At 46.2% G+C, this 26332-nt stretch overlaps 1 long non-coding RNA gene across 2 annotated transcripts; it reads left to right on the top strand.

Moving 5' to 3' along the window:
* Positions 1-13293: 13293 nt before the first annotated feature.
* Positions 13294-18127, top strand: LOC123170280 (uncharacterized). 2 transcript variants are annotated; one of them, XR_006485124.1, is made up of 6 exons: positions 13294-14989; positions 15102-15249; positions 15693-15840; positions 15925-16032; positions 16116-17192; positions 17535-18127. It is a non-coding gene; the product is annotated as an uncharacterized lncRNA (long non-coding RNA). The 2 variants fall into 2 exon arrangements; XR_006485123.1 differs by having other exon boundaries at positions 16116-18127.
* Positions 18128-26332: the final 8205 nt, after the last annotated feature.

Below are 26332 nucleotides of genomic sequence, written 5' to 3'. Positions count from 1 at the left end.
TAGCATAATTTCTCTGGACACTGTCTAGAGTTTTGCTAGCATAATGAATAACATTTAATTTCTTATCAACTCTTTGCCCTAGAACAGCACCAACAGCATAATCAGTAGCATCACACATAATTTCAAAGGGTAAATTCCAATCAGGTGGCTGAACAATAGGTGCATAAATCAAAGCTTTCTTAAGTATTTCAAATGCTTCTACACAATCATCATAAAAAACAAAAGGAACATCTTTTTGTAAGAGATTAGTGAGAGGCCTAGAAATTTTAGAGTAGTCTTTAATAAATCTCCTATAGAAACCAGCATGACCAAGGAAACTTCTTATACCTTTGATATCTTTAGGACACGACATCTTTTCAATAGCATATACTTTAGCTTTATCAACTTCAATACCTCTTTCAAAAATTTTATGCCCCAAGACAATACCTTCATTAACCATAAATTGGCACTTCTCCCAATTCAAAACAAGATTAGTTTCTCCACATCTCTGCAAAACTCGATCAAGGTTGCTTAAGCAATCATCAAAAGAAGTTCCTTAAATAAATAAATCATCCATGAAAACCTCAACAATCTTTTCACAAAAGTCGGAGAATATAGCAGTCATACATATTTGAAAGGTAGCAGGTGCATTGCATGAACCAAAAGGCATACGTCTATAAGCAAAGGTACCAAAAGGGCAAGTTAAAGTGGTCTTCTCCTGATCATCTTTTGACACGGGTATTTAAGAAAAACCAGAATAACCATCTAGAAAGCAAAAATGGGTATGCTTGGGTAATCTTTATAGCATTTGATCAATAAAAGGTAGAGGGTAATGATCTTTTCTAGTAGCTTTATTTAATTTGCGAAAATCAATTACCATTCTATAACTTGTAACAATTCTTTGTGGAATCAATTCATTCTTATCATTAGGAACAACAGTAATACCTCCTTTCATAGGGACACAGTGAACAGGACTTACCCATTTACTATCAGCAATAGGATAAATTATACCTGCCTCCAGAAGCTTTAGTATTTCATTTCTTACCACTTCTTTCATCTTAGGATTTAACCTTCGTTGGTGATCAACGACTGGTTTAGCATCATGCGCCAGATTAATTTTGTGCTGACATAGAGTGGGACTATTGCCCTTAAGATCATCAAGATTATATCCAATAGCGGCACGGTGCTTCTTCAAAGTTTTCAATAATTTCTTTTCTTCCTGCTCTAAAAGATTAGCATTAATAATAACAGGATATATCTTCTTTTCATCGAGATAAGCATATTTCAAAGTATCAGGTAATTGTTTAAGCTCAAACATGGGATCACCCTTGGGTGGAGGGGGATCCCCAAGGATTTCAACAGGAAAATTGTGTTTCAAAACAGGCCCTTGATTATAGAATATTTCATCTATTTCACTTCTTTCATTCATAAACATATCATTTTCATGGTCAGCAAATATTGTTCTAAAGGATCGGTAGGAGGCACGGCAATAGAAGCAAGACCAATAATTTCATCCCTACTAGGCAATTCTTTATCATGGGGTTGTCTGGAATTTAGAGAAATTAAAATCATGAGACATATCCCCTATACCGACAGTAACAATATCTTTCTCGCAGTCTATCTTAGCATTAACCGTGTTCAAGAAAGGTCTACCAAATATAATGGGACAAAAATTATCTTGTGGGGAACCAAGAACAAGAAAATCAGTAGGGTATTTTATTTTCCCACACAAGACTTCAGTATCTGTATTAGCAAGCTTAATAGTAACATCAATATCTTCTATCTCAGCAAGTGCAGTATCATTCATAATTTCTTGGTACAGGGTATAAGGAATATCACTCACACTACCACCCACATCACATAAGCCATGATAACAATGATCTCCAATTTTAACAGAAAAAACAGGCATGCCAACAACAGGTCTATGTTTATCTTTAGTATCAGGTTTAGCAATTCTAGCAGCTTCATCACATAAATAAATAACATGCCCATCAATATTATCGACCAATAGATCCTTAACCATAGCAATAGTAGGTTCAACTTTTATTTGTTCAGGGGGTGTAGGTGTTCTAGTATAACTCTTATGAACCACAGTTGAAGCTTTAGCATGATCATTTATTCTAACAGGAAAAGGTGGTTTCTCAATATAAGCAGTAGGAATAATAGGATCAACATTACAAGTAATAGTTTCTTCTTCAACTTTAATAGGTTCTACTACTTTAACTTCAATGGGAGGATGATATTTAAACCACTTCTCCTTAGGGAGATCAACATGAGTAGCAAATGATTCACAGAAAGAAGCTACTGTCTCAGAGTCAAGTCCATATTTAGTGCTAAAATCACGAAAAGCATCGGTATCCATAAAAGATTTAACACAATCAAACTTAAGGTTTATACCTGACTCATTACCTTCGTCGAGTTCCCAATCTTTCCCCAGCAAAAAAAGAGTTCCCAATCTTCAGAGTTGCCTTTCATTCTTTCCAATAAATCCCATTTGAATTCAATATCCTTCTTCATAAAATAACCAGTACAAGAAGTATCGAGCATGGACCGATCATTATGAGAAAGCCGAGCATAAAATTTTTGAATAATAATTTCTCTTGAGAGCTCATGATTGGGGCATGAATATAACACTGACTTAAGCCTCCCCCAAGCTTGAGCAGTACTTTCTCCTTCACGAGGCCAAAATCACGATGAACCAGATGCGTAGGATAAAACTTCTGATGAAATTCCAATTTCAATCGGTTGTAGTTCCATGATCCAATATCATCACATAGCCTATACCATGTCAATGCCTTTCCCTTCAAAGATAAAGGGAACCCCTTCTTCTTGACAACATCCTCGGGCATACCTGCAAGCTTAAATAATCCACAAACTCCATCCACATAGATTAGGTGCATATCGGGATGTAATGTCCCATCTCCTGCATAAGGATTAGCTAGCAGTCTCTCTATAATACCCGGAGGAATTTCATAATAAATATTTTCAGTAGGTGCAGTAGGATGAGGAGTAACTATTTTCTCTTCAGGTCGAGGTGAAGATACCCCGAACAAGCCCCTCAAAGGATTATTTTCCATAGTAACAAGTGACAGTAAATTTCAACACACTATATAAATGTTTCCTTACCAAATTCCACTTACCAAAGGCGCTTCACTCCCCGGCAACGGCGCCAGAAAAGAGTCTTGATGACCCACAAGTATAGGGGATCTATCGTAGTCCTTTCGATAAGTAAGAGTGACGAACCCAACGAGGAGCAGAAGGAAATGACAAGCGGTTTTCAGCAAGGTTTTCTCTGCAAGCACTGAAATTATCGGTAACAGATTGTTTTGTGATAAGATAATTCGTAACGGGTAACAAGTAACAAAAGTAAACAAGGTTCAGCAAGGTGGCCCAATCCTTTTTGTAGCAAAGGACAAGCCTGGACGAACTCTTATATAAAGCAAAGCACTCCCGAGGACACATGGGAATTGTTGTCAAGTTAGTTTTCATCATGCTCATATGATTCGCGTTCGTTACTTTGATAATTTGATATGTGGGTGGACCGGTGCTTGGGTGCTGCCCTTCCTTGGACAAGCCTCCCACTTATGATTAACCCCTCTCGCAAGCATCCACAACTACGAGAGAAGAATTAAGATAAATCTAACCATAGCATGAAACATATGGATCCAAATCAGCCCCTTACGAAGCAACGCATAAACTAGGGTTTAAGATTCTGTCACTCTAGCAACCCATCATCTACTTATTACTTCCCAATGCCTTCCCCTAGGCCCAAACAATGGCGAAGTTTCATGTAGTCGACGTTCACATAACACCACTAGAGGAAAGACAACAGACATCTCATCAAAATATCGAACGAATACCAAATTCACATGATTACTTATAACAAGACTTCTCACATGTCCTCAGGAACAAACATAACTACTCACAAAGCATATTCATGATCAAGACCAGAGGAGTATTAATTATCATTAAGGATCTGAAAATATAATCTTCCACCGGATAAACCAACTAGCATCAACTACAAGGAGTAATCAACACTACTAGCAACCCACAGGTGCCAATCTGAGGGTTTGAGACAAAGATCGGATACAAGAGATGAACTAGGGTTTGAGAGGAGATGGTGCTGGTGAAGATGTTGATGGAGATTGACCCCCTCTCGAGGAGAGGATCGTTGGTGATGATGATGGCTTCGATTTCCCCCTCCCGGAGGGATGTTTCCCCGGTAGAACAGCTCCGCCGGAGCCCTAGATTGGTTCTGCCCAGGTTCCGCCTCGAAACGGCGGTGCTTCATCCCGAAAGCTTCCTTCTAATTTTTCCAGGTCAAGACACACCATATAGGAGAAGATGGGCGTCGGGGGCCTGCCAGAGGGCCCACAAGGACGGGGGGCGTGCCCAACACCCTTGTGGCTGGCTGGTGGCCCTCCTCTGGTACTTTCTTCGCCTAATATTTTTTTATATTCCAAAAATATTCTCCGTGAAGTTTCGGGACTTTGGAGTTGTACATAATAGGTCTCTAATATTTGCTCCTTTTCCATTCCACAATTCCAGCTGCCGGCATTCTCCCTCTTCATGTAAGCCTTATAAAATAAGAGAGAAAAGGCATAAGTATTGTACCTAAATAGGTAATAAGAGCCCATAATGCAATAAATATAAATATAAAAGCATGATGCAAAATGGACGTATCATACATCATCTCCTAACTAACTCCTTACTCACTTTGCTTGCAAGCTTCTTATGATGTGTACTACCGAGAGGGCCCAGAGATACCTCTCCGTCACATGGAGTGAGAAATACCAATCTCGATCCATCCAACTCAACAGACACCTTCAGTGATACCTGTAGAGCATCTTTATGATCACCCAATTATGTTGTGACATTTGATAGCACACAAGGTATTCCTCCGGTATCCGGGAGTTTCATGATCTCATGGTCGAAGAAATATGTATTTGACATTAAGAAAGTAGTAGCAATAAACTGAACGATCATATGCTAAGCTAACGGATGGGTCTTGTCCATCACATCATTCCCCTAATGATGTGATCCCATTATCAAATGACAACTCATGTCTATGGTTAGTAAACCTTAACCATCTTTGATCAACGAGCTAGTCTAGTAGAGGCTCACTAGGACACGTATTTGTTTATATATCCACACATGTATTTAAGTTTCCGGTCAATACAATTCTAGCATGAATAATAAACCTTTATCATAATTAAGGAAATATAATAATAACCATTTTATTATTGCCTCTAGGGCATATTTCCATCAAACATTCCCTGCAAAAACAAGTTAGACGTCCTCTACTTTGTTGTTGCAATTTTTACATGGCTGCTAGGGCAAACTATAAGAACCGCTCTTATCTACGCAAAACCACAACGGTGATGTACAAGTTTCCTTTTAACCTTCTACACAGACCACCCTCATCAAATCAGTTTCAACTAAAGTGGGAGAGACATACACCCGCAAAGCCACTTCTATGCAATACAAGTTGCATGTCAAACAGTGGAGCCGGTCTCATGTGCATGGACATGTAAGGTTGGTCCGAGCTGCTTCATCCCACAATATCGCCGAATACAAATAAGACAAGGGAAGTAAGCAATTTGAACATCAACGCCCACAACTTCTTTGTGTTCTACTCGTCATATACATCTACGCATAGACCTAGCTCATGATGCCACTGTTGGGGAACAAAGCATGAAAATTAAAAAATCCTACGAACACCCAAGATCTAACCTAGGAGATGTATAGCAACGAGAAGGGAGTGGTTTCTACATACCCTTGTAGACCGAAAGTGTTAACGATCTAGAGATCATGGTTGGCGTAGTCGTACTCGCGTCGCGATCCAATCTGATCCAAGTACCGCACGTGCGACATCTCCGAGTTTAGCACATGTACGGCTCGGAGGTTGTGATAGTCTGGCTTATTAGGGATGATAGACTACTCATATCAATAAGGAATTCCTTCTTTTCGGGAGCCCATTCGGACAGAACTCCAAAGTTAAGCGTGCTCAGCTTGGAGTAGTTTCAGGATGGGTGACCGACCGGGAAGTTGCTCCTGGGTGCGCACGAGTGAGGACAAAGTGCGCAGAAAAGACTAGTATTGATCTGTGGGTCCAGTCTAGATCCCGCCAGGAGTAACGACCACCGGCGGGTGTGTCCGGGGCGTTACAAGTTGGTATCAGAGCCGACCCTCGCGGTTACACGGATGTTTGCGAACAGGTGCGCGGTCATGTTGCTCATGACGTTTGTGACCCATCGTGGCACATAGCATGGCACATGTACCGGACTGGATGCACAGACGTATGTGCCAAGAGGTAACGTTCATGTGGCCCGACGAGGGCGTCAGTTCCTCTAAGTGGGGGTGTATGTGATAGCCTGGCTTATTAGGGATGATAGACTACTCATATCAATAAGGAATTCCTTCTTTTTCGGGAGCCCATTCGGACAGAACTCCAAAGTTAAGCGTGCTCAGCTTGGAGTAGTAGTTTCAGGATGGGTGACCGACCGGGAAGTTGCTCCTGGGTGCGCACGAGTGAGGACAAAGTGCGCAGAAAAGACTAGTATTTATCTATGGGACCAGTCTACATCCCGCTAGGTGTAACGACCACCTGCGGGTGTGTCCGGGGCGTTACAGAGGCGTCCTATCCTTCTTAATCCAGCAAGTGAGGGAGAGACGGTAGATGAGATCTGAACCATCACGATGGCGTGGTGGTGGTAGCGGAACTCCGGCAGGGCTTCGCCAAGTGCTGAAGGAACGTGGAGGAGGAGTAACAGGGGGGAGACGGGGCAAGCACGGAAGGATTAACAGGGGGAGACGGGGCGAGGGAGGGGCGTGGCAGCCCTAGCCCCACTCACGGGAGAAGTGCCCTCCAAGTCAAGTGGAGGCCCTCCCCCTCAGGGTTTCCCCTCCCCCATGCGCATGGGCCTTGTAGGGGCTGGTGCCCCTCGCCCATTAAGGGCAAGGCGCCCCCTACAGCCCATGCTACTGTATGGGACATGGTGGAACCCTACGAGGACTTCCATACCCCTCCAGAACCCTCTGGAACCTTACGGTGGCTTCCCGGTACAATATCGAAAAAACCAGACTTTTTCCCGAAACCCCGACAACAACTTTCCATATATAACTCTTCACCTCCGAACCATCCCGGAGCTCCTCGTGATGTCCCGGATCCCATCCGGGACTCGGGACAACCTTCAGATTTTCCACTATTAATATCTCAATACTACCCTAGCACTACTGAACGTTAAGTGTGCGACCCTACAGGTTCGGAACATGCAGACATGACCGAGACTCCTCTCCGGTCAATAACCAATAGCGGGACCTGGATGCCCATATTGGTTCCTACATATTCGACGAAGATCTTTATCGGTTGAACCACCATGTCAAGAATTCATTCAATCCCGTATGCAATTCCCTTTGTCCGGCGATATGTTACTTGCCCGAGATTCGATCGTCGGTATCTCCAAACCTAATTCAATCCCGTTACCGGCAAGTCTCTCTACTCGTTCTATAATACAAGATCCCGTGACTAAACTCATTATTCACATGAAGCTTCTTATGATGTCATATTACTGAGAGAGCCCAGAGATATCTCTCCTTCACACGGAGCGAAAAATCCTAGTCTCGATCCATGCAACCCAATAGACACCTTCGGAGATACTTGTAGAGCACATTTATGATCACCCAGTTACGAAGTGATGTTTGATAGCACACAAGGCATTCCTCCGGTATCCGTGAGTGCCACGATCTCATGGTAGAAGGAACAAATACTTGACATGAAGAAAGCTATAGCAAATAGCTAAACGATCTGATGCTAAGCTTACGGTTGGATCTGTCCATCACATGATGTGATCCCGTTATAAAATGACAACTCATGTCCATGGTTAGAAAACCTTAACCATCTTTGATCAATGAGCTAGTCTAGTAGAGGCTTACTAGGGACACGGTGTAGTTTATGTATTCACACATCTGTTTAAGTTTCCGGTGAAATATAATAATAACCAATTTATTATTGCCTCTAGGGCATATTCCCAACAGATCACGTGGACTAACATATCCTGTTAGCGGAGGTGGTCTGAAGCCTGGCGGGTAGGAGAGACTGATCACCGCCGACGAGGACCCGACCAATGTCAGGGTCGCTGATGATGCCGCTACAATGCTCCTGGTCACGCGCACAACAGAGGTAAGGCTCATCATCATAGATGTACCGGCCTCCGCCATCGGCGACCCCTGGCCTTGGACCGGAGCAAGGGAAGAAAGCCTCCGAATGGGGGTGAAAATGGCCACATCGACCAAGTGACAACGGAAACCTGCAGCAAATAATAAAACACAATAAGATCTCTACAAGGGCGCTCTCTCGAGCGTGCCACGTCGGATTTGTACAGTGCTCTCGATTGAGCAATGGAGCAATCGCAACGATTGGACAGAAGGGCTTCGGTCGTTATTGGGTCAAACGGGTCCAGATAACACCTCCCCAAGGGTCGTCCTCCGCCTTCTCTTCCCCACGAAGCAAACTGCAAATCCCCACCTCTTCCCCGCATGCAACATCCTCTGACAAAACCTCCGCCTCCGCCTCCGCCATGGAACGGGCCTGTAACACCCCGGATGTAACTTTCCATATTTGTAACTCCGACTCTTGCCATTTTCGGCTATGTGTTATGATATTCCCTCCGTGGTCAGGTTTTTGTCTTTCGTTTTGCATTTTGTTCATGGCATGCATTCCATATCATGTCATCATGTGCATTGCATTTGCATACGTGTTCGTCTCATGCATCCGAGCATTTTCCCCGTTGTCCGTTTTGCAATCCGGCGCTCCCATCTTCTCCGGTGCACCCTTCTTGTTTTCTTTCGTGAGCGGGTGTCAAACATTCTCGGAATGGACCGAGGCTTGTCAAGTGGCCCTAGTATACCACCTTGGAGACTACCGGTCAAGTTTCGTTCCATTTGGAGGTCGTTTGGTACTCCAACGGTTAACCGGGTAACCGCAGATGCCTTCTGTGTGTTGCAGCAAAACCCCTCTCAAAACAGCCCAAAACCCACCAAACTCTTCTCCATGCTCTAGGTCGTTCAATCACGATCGTGTGGGCGAAAACCGCACCTCATTTGGACTCTCCTAGCTCCCTCTAGCTATATATATATATATGCATCCCCTCCCGTATACATACGCAGATCAAACCCTAGCATCTTCCACCTCGCGCCGCCGGACAAATCCGCCCGCGCCGGACACGTCCGCCCTCGCCGACCGACGAATCCCGCGCTGACACCTGTCCTTCGCCGCCTTCCCCCGCCGCCGGCCCGCGCGGCCCGCCCGTCTCCGCCCGCGCCCCGCGCTCCTCCCGCGGTGCCCCGCCGCCGCCGCCGCGCCAGTACCCCGCCGCACCTCGCCCGCGTCGCCGGTGCCCGCCGCCGCCGCCGCCATCGCCGGCCCCGCCTCCGCACCCGACGCCGCCGCCCTCCGCCGTCGCCTCCTCTCGCCGCGGCCCCGCCGTCCCCGGCCGGCGCCACCCCTTCCTCTCCTGTCGCCGACGACGAGCCCGAGCCGCACCTCGTCCCGATCGGATCTGGTCAACGCCGAGAGACGGGAGACGAGTTCGTGAACGAGGAACCTGTTGAGTACGCTTACGAGGATCAAGCTTTCGACAACTCTGAGAACCTTGCAGGCAAGATGACCACCCCTCGAAATCACTTCTATCTTTGCTTTGCTAGTTGTTCGCTCTATTGCCATGCTGCGCTACCTATCACTTGTTATATCATGCCTCCCATATTGCCATGTCAGCCCCTAACCATCCTTGCCTAGCAAACCGTTGTTTGGCTATGTTACCGCTTTTGCTCAGCCCTTCTTATAGCGTTGCTAGTTGCAGGTGAAGTTGAAGTTTGTTCCATGTCGGAACATGGATATGTTGGGATATCATAATATCTCTTATTTAATTAATGCACCTATATATTTGGTAAAGGGTGGAAGGCTCGGCCTTATGCCTGGTGTTTTGTTCCACTCTTGCCGCCCTAGTTTCTGTCATACCGGTTTTATGTTCCTTGAGTTTGCGTTTCTTACGCGGTCGGGTGATTTATGGGACCCCCTTGACAGTTCGCCTTGAATAAAACTCCTCCAGCAAGGCCCAACCTTGGTTTTACCATTTGCCACCTAAGCCTTTTTCCCCCGGGTTTTCTAGAGCCCGAGGGTCATCTTTATTTTAAACCCCCGGGCCAGTGTTCCTCCGAGTGCTGGTCCAAACTAGAGCCCTTTGCAGCGCCACCTTGGGGAAACTCGAGGATTGGTTTTAGTTGTACGGACTGCTCATCCGGTGTGCCCTGAGAACGAGATATGTGCAGCTCCTATCGGGATTTGTCGGCACATTCGGGCGGCTTTGCTGGTCTTGTTTTACCATTGTCGAAATGTCTTGTAAACCGGGATTCCGAGACTGATCGGGTCTTTCCGGGAGAAGGTTTATCCTTCGTTGACTGTGAGAGCTTATGATGGGCTAAGTTGGGACACCCCTGCAGGGTATTATCTTTCGAAAGCCGTGCCCGCGATTATGAGGCAGATGAGAATTTTTTAATGTCCGGTTGTAGAGAACTTGTCACTTGACCCAATTAAAATACATCAACTGTGTGTGTAGCCGTGATGGTCTCTTCTCGGTGGAGTTCGGGAAGTGAACACAGTTTGAGTTATGCATGATGTAAGTAGGAGTTCAGGATCACTTCTTGGTCATTTCTAGATGACGACCGTTCCGTTGCTTCTCTCCTCGCTCTCATTTGCGTTTGTTAGCCACCATACATGCTTATTGCCTGCTGCAGCTCCACCTCATTACACCATCCTTTCCTACAAGCTTAAATAGTTTTGATCTCGCGGGTGTGAGATTGTTGAGTCCTCGTGACTCACAGATTCTACCAAAACAGTTGCAGGTGCCGACGCTGCCAGTGCAGATGATGGGATCGATCTCAAGTGGGAGTTCGATGAGGAACGTGGTCGTTACTATGTGTCTTTCCCTGATGATCAGTAGTGGAGCCCAGTTGGGACGATCGGGGATCTAGCATTTGGGGTTGTCTTATTTTCATTTGGATCTTGACCGTAGTCGGTCTATGTGTGTATTTTGGATGATGTATGAATTATATTTATGTATTGCGTGAAGTGGCGATTGTAAGCCAACTCTTTATCCCATTCTTGTTCATTACATGGGATTGTGTGAAGATGACCCTTCTTGCGACAAAACCACAATGCGGTTATGCCTCTAAGTCGTGCCTCGACACGTGGGAGATATAGCCGCATTGTGGGCGTTACAGGGCCGCACGAGCGTCGCCAGCAGGAGTGGAACTGGCTCAGAGCATCTCCAATAGCCGCGCCAAACAAGTGTCGCGCCGCAAAATTGCCCATTTTGGCGCGCGCGCAACCGGTATAGTGGCTCCAGCGGGCGCGCAAAAACCGCGCGCGCGGCATATGTAGTTCGGCGCGCGGGCCGAAACTCCACCGCGCGCCGCTTATTTGCTGCGCCCGCTCCCGCGCGCGCTCTTGCTCGCAACTCCCCCTCCCCCTCCAGCCGCGGCGCCGCCGCCGCCCGCTCCACCCGGCGACCGTTTCGGCGCTTCCCTGGCCTATCTTCGCGCCGCGGCGGCTTCCTCCGCCCCCCTCTAGTCACCGCCGCCCCTCGCGCGCGTCCATCCTCTGACGAACAACGCCCGGGCGCTCGGCGCCCGCAAGGTGTTTGACAAAACGCCTGCAAGGTATGTATTGCTCAAACTTCATGAATTTGGTGCATGTTGATTGTAGTTTTAATAGCATAGTATTGAACATTGTAGATGAGTTCGTTGTATGATTCTTCCGAAGAAGAATTTGATATGGAAGAGGAGGAGGATCTTGCAATGATCCTAGCTATGCACATCAACAAAAAACCGAAGCACGGTGGTTCGGTTATGGGTCGGCAGAAAATTTGGAGGGATAGGATCGATGACCATAACAGATTGATGAGGCACTATTTCATGGAGAATCCCACATACGCAGAGTCGTACTTTCGTCGCCGGTTTAGGATGAGCACCGAGTTGTTCAGGCGCATTGCAAAGAAACTGGCTAGCCATGACCGGTTTTTTCAGCAAAGGAGGAATGCTGCCGGAGAGCTCGGGCATAGCACCTTTCAGAAGGTGACAGCCGCTTTGCGTATGTTGGCATACGGTATCCCGGCTGATCTAGTTGATGATCACTTGGCTATGGGTGAGAGCCAAGCCATCATGTGTGTCAAGCGCTTCGCAGTCGGAATTGTGCAAGTGTTTGGCCAGGAGTATTTGAGATCTCCCAATGCTGAAGACGTCGCAAGGCTATTGGAGATGAAGAAAGCTCGCGGCTTCCCTGGTATGCTTGGCTCAATAGATTGCATGCATTGGAGTTGGAAAAATTGTCCAAAGGCATGGCATGGGCAATTCCACGGCCAAAAAAAGGATCCCACTATAATCCTTGAAGCGGTGGCCGATCAAGAGACTTGGATTTGGCATGCATTTTTCGGAATGCCTGGATCTTTGAATGACACCAATGTTGTCAACCGGTCACCACTGATGAATAAGATTGCAAATGGTGATTTGCCACCGGTACAGTTTGTAGCAAATGGCCGTACATACAACTATGGCTATTATCTAGCGGATGGCATCTATCCAAAGTGGCAAAACTTTCTGAAGCCGTTGAAAAAGCCGGAAGGTAGGAAAAATCTTGATTTCCACAATGCTCAGGCGGCGGCTAGAAAAGATGTGGAAAGAGCTTTTGGGAATTTGCAAGCCCAATTTGCTACTGTGAGAGAACCGACTAGATTTTGGGATAAAAAAATGCTTTGGTACATCATGCACGCTTGTGTGATCATGCATAACATGATCATCGAGAATGAGCGTGGCCAAGATGTAGACTACTCTCAGTATGAGCTGTTGGGACATTCCGTGCGAGTGCGACGGAGGGCTGAAAGGGTCGCCCGTTTTGTTGCCTCCTACCATGCGATTCGACGTCCCGCAGCGCATGATGATCTTCAGAAGGATCTCATTGAGGAGTGGTGGGCATAGAATGGACGACAAAGAGCATCATGATTTGTTCGTTCGACATTATATTGTTGAACTATTTGTTGTGTTTATTTATTGCACTATTTGTTGTTTTGAACGATAAACTATTTGTTTGAGTTGTAATAATAACAAAATTAAATTATTTATTTTGATTTATTTTGTTTGTGTTTGATATTTTTGCTTCTGTTTTGGAATGCATATGTTGTTTGTGCAAGAGTTGCGCGCGCTGCATTTTAGCGCGACTGCTGGAGCCAGCGCTGCCCGCGCGCGGCGCGTCGGCGGCTGTCGGAGATGCTCTCAGCTCTCATACGCAGTCACACCAACGTCGTCGTCTCGAGGGAGGAGTGGGTGGGAGGAGAAGAAGGTGGAGGCGGCGGCGGCGGTTTTGATCTCTGTGCTCTGCCTTGACGCGGGAGGCAGCGGATCGATCCGGCCGAACTAGCTGCCAGAAGGATGGGTCACCGTCGTCCCCAACCCCATGGCTCACCACCCGCCTCAGCTCACTCTCTGACACCGCTCGCTGCATGATCTGGGCTGCTCGGGGGAGGAGTTGTTTCCCGAGTTGTGCTCGCCACCGGGACCGACGGATCCAGGCTTCCATCGAGCTCACGCGTCACCATCGCCGCCAGGAGGCACAAACGGGTGCTCTCCGCCACCGCCGCCACTCTGCCTCATGAGTACATGCCCACACCCACGACGGCGAGGCGCTCCATGCCTGGGCGCGCTCAAAGTGCGGCGCCGCCTCCCACGCGCCCGTCTCCAACTCCCTCATCACCTTCCATTCCTCCCTCCCGCGGCCCCTCGTCCCCGCGACCCTGGTCGTCTTCGCGGACATCCCCGCCGTCGCCCGCGACGTCGCCTCGTGGAACTTCCTGCTCAACCCACTCTCGCACGCTCCGCGTCTGCTGGAGCCGCTGCCCACACTCTCGCTTGCAAGGCCCCCTCGGCTAGCTCCAATGTGGTCGTGTCCACAGCTCTGCTCAACAATAACTGCAAACTGGACCTTTATCCCCGAAGCCCGCAGAGTGTTTGACGAAATGCTGCTGCGAAATGAGTTCTCATGGGCCGCCAAGGTGGCGGCTATGCTGCTACAAAATGCTCTGATGATGCCTTTGAGCTCTTCCAGGTGATGCTTCACGAGTACCCATCACAGAAAAAACAAGTTTGTGGCCACAACAGTTCTTGGCATGGTTAGTGTGCCATTGGGCTTGCCGATGGAGGTGCAGCTGCATGGGTTGGCAGTGTAGGATGGGCTGGTGGTGTTTGTGTCGGTTGAAAACTCGCTTGTCACGATGTATGCAAAGGTTGGTTGTATGGATGCAGCATTACATGTGTTTGCGTCGTCTAAGGAGAGGAACTCCATCACTTGGTCTGCGGTGATCACTGGGTACGCGCAGAATGGGAATGCAGAAAGCGCATTTAGAATGTTTTTACAGATGCTTACTGAAGGGTTTTCACCAAGTGAGTTCACTGGTTGGTGTGCTCTATGCTTGTAGTGATGTGGGAGCATCGATGGAAGGAAAGCACGCACATGGTTGATGGTGAAGCTAGTAGACATGTATGCCAAATGTGGCTGTATTGCTGATGCAAAGGAAGGTTTTGATCAATTTCACGAGACATTGTTCTTTGGACGTCTATGGTTGTCGGGCATTTGCAGAATGGGGAGCACGAGGAAGCCTTGAGGTTGTATGCCAGGATGGACAAGGAGGGCATCACTCTGACTAACTTGACTACGTCCATCGCGCGGCGCGGCTACCCGTCGCTGGTGTACGGCGACGGGGCCGCCTGACGAGGACGTCAAGGTTGCTGTTGATAACTGCAGCGATAGGTCATCAGATCTGTCATCGGCGCCGTTCTTCCGCTCGATGCATCTGTCGTCCACGTGCTCCTCCTAAAGTTCCTCCTCGCCACCACGGGTGGACGTCGGTGAGGCTGGCCTTCCCTCCATGCGCAAGGCATGGTATAATAGCCATATTTCTTGGTAGGTGCATTAGGATTTTGTCTTGGAGAACCAAGAACAATCCTGTTTTGATGAGGGTGGCATTTTTACAAGCTTTAGTTCTAAGTTCTAACATTAGTGTGCCTTGTTTCAGTTATCTTCTCATGCTGCTGCAGCAACTTCTTGATGAATTGTGACTTGAGACACCTCCCTGCGCATTACCATCAGTATTTACAAGAAAATGAGGTGAAAGCTAATACAGTTGGAAGCTACCCTATGAATAATGGAGGATGCACCAGCAGGTCATTAACTCCTCATTCTGCAAATCGTGCCTGATCTTAGCTAAACTAAATCTTTGTGATATTAGCGACCATTTCTGTATTTCAAGATTAATCAACACCCAACCACCACCACCGATAAAATGTGGGATGATTTCTTCTTGTTTTCTTTTTGAGGAAGAATGTGGTATAATTTCATTTGGTCCTGTATATAATTACAGTAAGACACAGGTTGCACAATTTTTGTTCACTTTGTTCGCTTTGTCCAAAAAGTTCGGATATGTGGGAGCTTTGTGCCCATTCGCAGAAACATTTTGAACACTCGCACAGTTGGTTTTACAAATCAAAATACTTTTAATTTGGAAATTATGTGGGGAGCAGGGAACCTCAATCCCTTAAGGCATGTCCCATCTCATGTTTGGAAGAAGTTACGGTATTGATTGGTTGGTTGTTTCTCTTGTTTGCAGGAAAGCGAAGGGAAATTTTCAGAGATTCAAGCATGATACTCTGCATGCGAGTAAGTGTTACCTAGGCTAGAGGTCCAAGAACTTGGAGGTTTCCCCGTGACCATGGATATCATGATGTTAAGTGACATGAAACAATTCTCGAGCAGTTGTATGTATTTTTTTCCTTATTCAGCAGAGCAATGTGGAGGCAAGAGAAAACTTATTACTAATTCAATTATCATTCTAATTACAGCCATATCTTATGGCTTGGTGATTGAACTACTGCATATGTCCTCCATACTCGTGAGCAAAAGCTCTGGTTAAAACACATGACTGCAAGCAACCGTTTGAGAGAGATCAGGTAAATTACACTGCTCTGTTACATGGCAATGTTAATTTCAGGGCCATTATTGAATTGCTTCTTTTGGAACACACTTCGTATAGAGTGAAGATGCAGACGTATTTTTGCGGGCTGGAAAGAAGGAAGAATTTATTTTTCTCCAACACATAAATACTCTTTCAATTCAAACCGGTATTCTGGTTACGGGGTGCATCCCAAGTTAAAAAGGATGGTAACACTAATTGTTGGGACTAAATTATATTGTTATATAACTTTCTTGGCCTAAATATTATTTAGTAAACATGTATGTTCCATATCCTATTAATATGTGTGCATCTTGTCAATTTGTTCCCATTGGTGCAATGTCTATTTGATCTTATTATTAGGTATTATGGGAAAGTTAGTAACAAGTATTGCCCTTGAGCAAGCTCTTTCTATTTATGTGATTCAGTTAACAAATTCAGTGGATACGAGCATGGCCTTGCCATCGTTGGGTTTGGTGTTACACTGCAGTTTGTTGTTGATGTGGTAGATAACTGTGCTATCTTACAAAGTGTTTGTACTTGGATCTTCTTAGGAATAGTTTTTGTTTATTTATTAATGCATTTTACATAGTGAAAATGTCCCTAATTATTCTCTGTTGTGTTTAATTAGCCTGCCAATTTTTCATATGTATCCTTTGCCCTGACAAAAGGTCATTTTGCCACTGCCTTAGAAGTTAATTGTCTTCATATATTCAGTTCAGCTGTAGATTCAATCATTTACATGTGTGAGTAGGTGTTCCTTCCGTAACTTGACATGAAAATAATATTGGGCATGGCAGGTTATATTATCAATACATGATGTATTTTAACTAAAAGAGAAATTCCAGATTCGCGAAGAGCTTATGATTTCAGAGATTAATGCAAATAAAATACTTGCTTTACTAATTATAAGTTCCTTTGTGTTTTCGGTTGGGTTCCAAGTTGATACGTTAAGCTCACAAATAATGCATGTATCCAGATTTTATATATGTACCAGATAGATTGGCCATTAATTTCTTATAGAGCAATAGTTATTTTAGCTAACTCCCAAGGAAATCGATATAAAAAAACCTGTCTAAACACTAAATGTCCTTGCAGATCTTGTTCTCATGTTGTCAATTCAAGGCGATCACGAGATATTCTCATGCAGTTTACAAGGTTTACTTGGAGATTAAAATATTGCTAATGTTTCTAATCCCTTCGAATGACTTGGCTATTATCCGCATTATGTTTCTAAATGCCTATGCTCTATATAATTGGTCATTCAATTAGCATTAGATTCCTCAACCAGTGCAGCTTCAGTTTTTTCTTTGGTCGAATAGCCGTTTCATTTTATGTTGACAAAGATCTGGCTCTGTTCTAAGGTTAAGTTTCTGGTCAGTTTTGTAAGGTTTTTCATGAAAGATTCTCTTTAGAGTCCTATTTTATATCTTTCTATATGGTTCTTTACATGGAAGTACTATGTTCTTTTGCTGATATTACTCTTTTGCTATTATACAGATTTGGATGCACCTGCAGAATCATGACAGTACATAGAGAAATTCATCAACAGGTTGTTGCAACACTCAACTGATATCTGTTCCGAGGCGTTACCAAGTACTACAGCTGGATTAGTGCGAACAATCGCGCCCCAAGAGACGCGCCTAAGGCGCGTCCCAGCCACTAGTGTGTTAGCCGTACGTTGCGCAACCCTGCACCCCTCGGTTTCTTTTAGTGGATCGGCCCAATAGTATATTTCATCGATATCACTTAGTTTTAGTCTCCTGATTCGACAACGCACTGCGTATGACCAGGGGTGTACGCTCGCATGACGTCAAACGTGAATATCGTTGATCAACACAATGCATGCATGCATCTCCATTCAGTTTCTTCATATAAAAACCCTTCAAGGAAGCATCTATGAGCTTCTAGCCAGGTCTTTTCATTTCTCTATTATTCAGTAGAGTTTGTTTTTTTATTTCTTGTTTTACCTTTTGGTTCTTTTTAATGCAAACATTTTTAAATATCATTTTCTTAACTTTGTGAAAAAATCAAACTTTTTAACACTTCTTAATTCATGATTTTTTCAAAATTGCAGTCACTTTTTCATATTCGTGAACCTTTTAAAATTTTGCAAACCTATTTTGAATTCATGAACTTTTTCAAATTTGTGTACGTTTTTTAATGCATGAACAATTTTTGAAACAATGAATTTTTTTCAAGTTCATGAGCTATTTTTAAAATCTACAGAGATTTTTAAATTCATGAACATTTTTTCTAAATTCATGATTTTCTTCAAATCAATGATTTTTCAAATCCGTGAATTTTTTTCAGATTCATGAACTTTTTTAGATTTGCGAACTTTTTATGGATCGATGAACATCTCCTGAATTCATGACCAATTTTGGAAACCGCAAACAATTTTAAATTCACCAATATACTACTTTTTTCATGGTAATATGTGTCTCATTTATATCATAAGGAACATTGTACACGCCACGTGCACGACGACCTCGCAAAACTGAACAAATAGCAGAGCGCTAACCTTTGCAAAAAGGAACACCAGCCAAGAAGTACAACTACGAACAAGACTGAAGAAACCTCTGAGCTTGACACCAATGCCCGTCACCTGCCTCTGGCACCACAACAACCACCAAAGGAAAAAAAATGACGGATCACCTCCACACCCGAACTCGACGCGGCTCCTCGCTGATATGCAGCTTTGTGGACCTTCAAGATGGCTCGCCAAAGGCGAAACCATCGCCGTTGAACGAATCAGACCGGGGAAACACCCCGGACACGCCATTAAACTTCAGATCTGGCAACCCCACACGACTAGAACCATACCTGCCATTCACGTACCACGAACCCAGCACACGATCCGCCGTCTTCCAGATGCCGCCGATGCAGACCACAATCTGCATCCGCTCCTGGACTACCTCCCAAGCTCCACGCCGGCGCTGGAGCAAACGCCGTTGCAATGACGAAGCCCGAGGACACAAGTCCATCACGAGGATGTCGTGGCCGCTGCACCATCCTTGCTTGAACAGGCTGGATTCGCAAACACCGTCGCCGAAGCCAATATGATGAACAACCTAAAAACTAAGCAACTTTGGCCTAAAATTGTCCTTTAAATTCGCAAACATTTTTTATTTTCATAAATTTCTGTATTTCACTAGAATATTAAAAACCATAAAACTACTAGCCATGTTTCCATAAGAGAGCCGAGAAAAATAGCATAGCGAGGCAGGGACATCAAGCGAGACGAACCAGCTAACGAGGAGCGGGATAAGCGGATATATTGGGCCGGCCCATGCGGGCGAACCGCCTTAAGCGCTCCCATCCGCAGGCCCATTCACGAATCCTCCTGTTGGATTTGCCTCGCGGGGTACGACTCCGAGCCCCAATCCACTCCCCTCCTGCGCTGGGCGCTTATAAATAGGTAGTTCTGGCGGCCAAGCCGACCCATTTCAAATTTGAATCTAAAATCCACCTGCCCCTTCCAACCTTCGGGACTTCTTCCCACGGCGAGCGAGAGAGAAGGTGAGAGAGGGACAAACCTGCGGAAGGAAGGAGATGGCCGAGATCTGAGGGGAGGGCCTCGTGCCGATCTTCCACGACATCGTCCTCGCGGGAGGAACCTGCGACCGCCGCACCGTGAGGATCTCCCGTCTCCGTCCCCGCGGCGTCGCCACCGTGAACGCGATGGTCCAGATGGCCAAGGTGCAGGACCGCGCCTGGAGGATCTCCAACGCCGAGCCTGTTAGAAGGTTGGACAGGTCCGTGGGTCTCCTCCTCGCGCTCGAGTCAGCTGTACTCCCCGCCCTGCACACCTTCCCCGACATGTCCTCTCTGGTCGACGCCCTTCGCCTCTACATCAACAACCTCTCCGACCACGCGGGGGCCACGGGGGGACAGTTCTCCATCAGGGCGGAGGACCTCTGCAACCGCCTGAGCGAGTACGTCCGCCGCGCTGACGCGAAGGAGGAGGTGGCGGAGCTGAGGACCGGCGTCGCCCCACTCATGCAGGCCGTCACCGACCTCCTCAACACCGAGGTCACGATCTCCCAGGCACGCAATGTTCAGTGAGTCCCATCACCGCAGTTCGTCTGTTTCAAAGCAAAGTTACCTCTCTCCGTGTCTATATTGAGTCGCTTTCCCCGGACGTTCCATGAATGATGCTGAATACGTGTATAGCAATGTAGCTCTCAGTCGCTAGAGCAGGCGGACTTGAATCGCGTCCTTCAGTTTAAGTGTCAGTAACGTGTCTATCTCTGTGTCTGTGTTGTATCCAAATTCGACAGAATGCTGCTGGATAAATATATGGAAATGTCAGCTGGTATTAATCTCAATGAGAGGGACTTGTTGGTCAATACCAAAAGAACCTACTTATGGTGGTACCACCGTTTCCGGTTCGGCATGTAAACTTAATTTTCAGAATGCTCAACTACTTATTGTCTGTACCTTTTAGTCTGCTGGCTGGTTTGCACATTAGCAATTCCGGGTGCGAAACGGATGAGCTTGTTCTAACGTGTATTGCCTCGAACTTGCTTGCACCATTCCCAAGCCAGTAATGTCTCCTTGTGTTTTTTTCTCTCAAAAAGGTGGAAAGCTGTTGCATGTCGACACAGTCCTGCTGGTTGATTTTTATGCATTCTCAATCTGAATTATGAAGCTAGATGTTTCTTTGATTAGTTTTAGATCGTTTTGCTTTGGGTGGTCGCAGCTTGAATTGCTTTTTCAGTTAGTGTTACCTTGATTTGATATGTCTGCACAACCATCTGGCAAAAATGATCTTATATTATGGGACATATCTGGTTAGCTATCTCTCTGTGTGTCTGCTTTGTTTCCGAATTCGATTGAATGCTGTTGGATAAATATACATATATCTCCTTCTTGGTGTATAGAACAACTCACATGAGTAATGTTATGAGAATTCCAGTTTCCTGCCACAGATCATTCATTAACTGCCTCGGGAAAATTGATGCGCTTCAGCAATATCCCAACTGCTGATTGGTGCATTATAGCATTATATTGTCTCATGTGTGCATATTCGTGCATGATAATATCTGGTGTGCATCTGTTCTATATTCAGAAAAAAAGAACTATATGTCAATCTATGAAGTTTGCTTATATTCAAGTAACATTAATTTTTAGAATGCTCAACTACTTATTGTCTGTACCTTTTAGTCTGCTGCCTGGTTTGCACATTAGCAATTCCGGGTGCGAAATGGATAAGCTTGTTCTAACGTATATTGCGTCGAACTTGCTTGCACCATTCCCAGGCCAGTAATGTCACCTTGTGTTTTTTTTTCTCAATCTCTTGTTTTGATCTAAGGAAAAAAGTGGAAACCTGTTGCATGTCGATACGGTCCTGCTGGTTGATTTTTATGCATTCTCAATCTGAATTATGAAGTTAGATGTTTCTTTGATTAGTTTTAAATTGTTTTGCTTTGGGTAGTCACCACTTGAATTGCTTTCTTCAGTTTAGTGTTGCCTTCAATTGATATGACTGCACAGCCATCTATGTAAGTATCTGGTTGGTTACCTATCTCTGTGTGTGTCTGTTTTGTGTCCGAATTTGATTGAATGCTGCTGGATAAATATACAGATATCTCCTTCTTGGTGTATAGAACAGGCCACTTGAGTAATGTTATGAGAATTCCAGTTTCCTGCCACAGATCATTCATTAACTGCCTTGGGAAATTGATGCGCTTCAGCAATATCCCAACTGCTGATTGGTGCATTATACTATTGTATTGTCTCATGTGTGCATATTCGTGCATGATAATATCTGGTGTGCATCTGTTCTATATTCAGAAAGAAAGAACTACATGTCAATCTATGAAGTTTGCTTATATTCAAGTAAAATTAATTTTTACAATGCTCAACTACTTGTTCGATTTCAGTCTGCTTGCTTGTTTGCACATTAGCAATTCCAGTTGCAAAATTGATGAGATTGTTCTAACTTACCTTGCCTTGACCTTGCTTGCGTTCCAGGCCGATGTCACCTAGTGTTTGTTTCACAATCCCTTGTGTTCATATGAGAATGAAGTGAAAAGTTGTTGCATGTCGATGGAATTTCCATGTTGATACAGTCCTTCTGGTTGAACTTTATGCATTCTCGATTTGAATTATGAAGGTAGATGTTTCTTTGATTAGTTTTAGACCGTTTTGCTTCGAGTGGCTGCTTCCAAAGGATTCAAACCGAGTTTCCTCATGAAATAGTCTATGCATTAAAGAACAGGTCCGAAACCTCAAGGCTTTTTTTTGTGGGTGAAACCTCAAGTTTTTTTTTTGAGGGAAAACCTTCATGGTGCATTTATCGATTTTTCAACACAGTTACATCGTGAATTACATCCAAAACAATAAAGCTAGGTGGGTGATCGTCCCCGAAAATTACAGAATTTGTAGTAAAAGCATGTCTAGCTAGATTGTGCACCACGTAGTTTGCTTCCCGGTTGCAGTGTTGCAAGGAAAAATTTCCTATCCTGTGAGCAATTTGAAAGCACTCCACAAGGATCGCTGAGTAAGGACTCCATATCTGAGTGACTCCATTAAAAGCCTCAACTAGTTTCAGTGAGTCTGTTTCTACAATGATTGGCGAGCATCCGATTATTTCCACAAGATTTAAGCCCATCTGGAGAGCCAAAGCTTCGGCTGTTGTTGCATCATGGATGTGCCGAAGCGGTTCGCAAGTACCAGCAATCGCTTCTCCAGCATCGTTACGAATGACCGCACCCGCTCCTCCTGAGCCATCAACGTAAGCTGCATCAGCGTTAAGTTTGTAAATCTGCTTGGGCGGCTTGGTCCATGACACTTCATGTGGTACTGCTTTCACACTAGCTGCACCAAAGTTACTCGCCAAAGCTTGAATACTTAAAGCTGATCGAGTTGGCGGCGCCACATGCGCACCTTTTACGAATTCTCTCCGCTGCCACCAAATATACCATGCTCCTGTGATAACCATCTCTTTTAAGCCGACATGACCAAGGACAGGAGATTTGTTGCCAGGACGTCTCAAGAGTTCTTCCAAAACCACTGAACCCGACCTGTCAATCCTTGTAGCCTCCTCAATGATGTCCACTAAACCAACAGAGTTCCAAACTTGCTTCACACGAGCACATGTGAACATCAGGTGCTTGATGTCTTCTGCGCCCATTGAGCAGACCGGACATTGGCCCAAAGTGGGTATATGTCCATTTGCCAATACGGCTAATCCCGGTATTATTCCACGCAGAGCCTTCCATGCGAAAATTTTGATCTTACTAGGAGCATCAAGCCTCCATAGTATATTCCAAACAGGGTTGCGAGCAGAAGCCCCTTGGCCATCTGGTCGGGTAAGTCTGTGACGATGGGCATGATCCCACTCAATATAATAAGAAGATCGAACAGAGAAAACATATGATCGTGTATGATGCCATGCCACGAAGTCCTCCTGTTGATGTTCACCGAGAGGAAGGCAGACTTGAATGCCAATCAGACATGGCCAGAAGCTTAGATAATATCACTAGTTTATCTTGTTTATCACTTAATAAATAGTCTTATTTGTCCCAGGGAGCGAGGAGAGAAGATGACAGGTTGAGTAGAGAAAGGTGGGTCATGGACGCTTTTCTTTCATATTTTATTCTTTCTTTTATTTGTTTGCTTCTTCCGAGAAAAAACTGTTAGACCAAAACTCTTTTAGGAAATCAAAAAATCCAGATACAAATGCATGATGTATATATTATATCATGCATATATCATAAAGAAGGAGTATGGAGCCGGTAGTGGGAATCGAACACGATGTATAGACTCTGACACCTGCCCGGTGCTGAAAGGTCGAAAGGAGAAGTGTGATAAGCTTTGAATGGAAGCCCCAGTAAACGGCGGCAGAGTTTTGCGTAAGATTCTATCAACATCCACCGGATAGAAGATGTCTTGGAGCAGTTCTACATTCCAATTCCCAGTTGCAGGGTCAATAAGCTCATTTATTGTATTAAGAAGAACATGGCCCTTCGGTGTTTGAACCATACGATTTGGGCTCCCAGGGACCCAATGGTCTTCCCAGATGTTTATCATGTTACCTGATCCCACTCTCCAAATATGCCCCTTCGGAAAGTACTAAGTCCGGCCACAATACTTTGCCAAGTAAAAGATGAACCCTTCTTTGGCCCCGCCTTCAGAAGGTTACAATTGGGATAATATTTTGCTTTTAGGACTTCCGAGTTTGGATTTGATAATAGTCTCCAAGATTGCTTTGCCAACATAGCAAGGTTAAAGGAGTGTAAATCACGAAACCCCATACCTCCATCTTTTTTTACCGAAAAAGGGTTTCCCCCCGCTTTATATTATACAGCAACAGACATCGATCACAGGGTAACTGCCGGGGCGAACGGCCCAACAAGCCCAAAAGGGAAAAAGAAGAAGAAATAAAAGCCAACAACGGCAGCTCAACAAGCACAGATGATCCGCCACCGCTGCGCCCTCCATCTTCGTCCCACCACACGCCATGGCACCGGACCGCCGCATACCAAGCAGCACCTCCAAGAAGGAATGCGACGCCAACGGCGCTGCTGCCCGGACATGTCCTAGGGTTTCCCCCGGCATACGGAGGGGAGCGGGGGATGGGTAGCGCCGACGCCCTTCAGGAAGGAATGATGGCACCCTCAGATGTCACCGCGTCGGAGCCGGATGAATCGGCAGAGATTTCTCCCGCATCCCCAAGCACCGCTACCCACTCGAATCGGGTCCATCCAACCATCTTGCCACCCGCAAGCACGCGCCACCACGGTCTTGGACACATCCACGCCGCCCCGCTGCGAACACCACCACGAGGCCAAGGAGACCGGAAAGAAGCGCCAAGCGACGGGAGGAACCACACCGAAGCCAAGCGGGAGGGAACCACCTCCCCCGCCGATGTGCGGGAGGCCCGAGCCCCCGACGATGTCGCGGTCGCCGTCCGGACGTGGCAGCAGGGCACACCAGGCCACCCCTGGCCCGGCCAGGCCCGCAATGGGCCCACAAAGCCCCGCCGGCCATGCTGCAGCAAGCCGGCACCTGCGCCGCCCGCTGCCAGCCGCCAGCGCCGCTCTCCCGCCTCCTGGAGGCCACGCCGCCGGCCAGCCCAAACCCAGATGGGGCCCGAAGGGCCCAGATCTGGGCCGAGCGGGCTGGTTCAAGCCGCGCCGCCACGCCACCCCGCCGCCAACGGCGACGCCGTTGCCCAGTCGTCCATCCACGCCGCGCCGGGAACTCCGCCGCCACGTCGGACCGCCGCCGTTGAAGAGCACCTCCCGGCGCACACCGCCCCGCGCCGGGGAGCACCGAGAGGGGAAGGGCTGGAGGCCGCCGCCCCAGCGACCCAGGGGCCAGGCCCGGCCGCGGGTGCCGGCGACAGCGGCGGGAAGGGAGGGGAGGGGGCTCTAGAGGAGGGGCGCCGGGGCGCGGCCGGTCGCCCGCGGGGACGACGCGGTCGCGCGAGAGGGGGAGAGGATCTCCATCTATTTTAGGGATACACATTCTCCACCATGCCATCCAATGTATACGTTTCTGGTCATCCGTATCTCCCCGCCAAAATTCAGCCATTGCATCCGTCATCTCCTTGCACAGTTTCTTTGGAATATTTAAAACTAACATCGCAAAAACAGGGATAGATTGTATCACTGCCTTCAATAGTATTTCCTCCCCCCCATAGATAGGAATTTCTCTCTCCAACTTTTCAATCTATTTATAATTCTCTCGAGAAGATGAACAAAGCTCTCGCTCTTGTCCACCCCAACCATAGTTGGCAGGCCAAGATATTTGTCTGAGAGTGCTTCGGACACAATGTTCAACTCCGTACATATCTCAGCCTTTGTTTCAACACCTACATTCGGACTGAAGTATATATTGCATTTAGCTTCACTGACCATTTTTCCTGAACTTGCGCAATATTGATCTAAAGCCTGTCTCAATGAGGTTGCATTAGTCATATTAGCCTTCAAAAGGATAAGGGAATCATCAGCGAAAAGTAAATGCGAAACTGATGGTGCATTTCTGCAAACCCTGACACCTTCAATGCCACGAACCTCCTCTTTATGAGCCAGTAAACAAGATTGCCCTTATGCACAAATTAGGAACAGGTAGGGTGATCGCGGGTCTCCCCGTCGGAGCCCCCTGCCGGGTATAAAAGAGTTTGTCTCTTGGTTGTTAAACCTGACCCTGTAAGAGACTGATTATACACAAGCCATCAGAAGAAGTACAAACTCCTCATGGAACCCCAGTCGTATCAGCATGTTGCGCAGGAAGTTCCATTCGATCCTGTCATACGCTTTGTGCATATCCAATTTTACAACGCA

The sequence above is a fragment of the Triticum aestivum genome, chromosome 7D, assembly GCF_018294505.1.
Source record: "Triticum aestivum cultivar Chinese Spring chromosome 7D, IWGSC CS RefSeq v2.1, whole genome shotgun sequence".
Taxonomy (NCBI): domain Eukaryota; kingdom Viridiplantae; phylum Streptophyta; class Magnoliopsida; order Poales; family Poaceae; genus Triticum; species Triticum aestivum.
The sequence above is the reverse complement of the archived record's forward strand: the minus strand, read 5'-3'. Positions and strand labels throughout refer to the sequence as shown.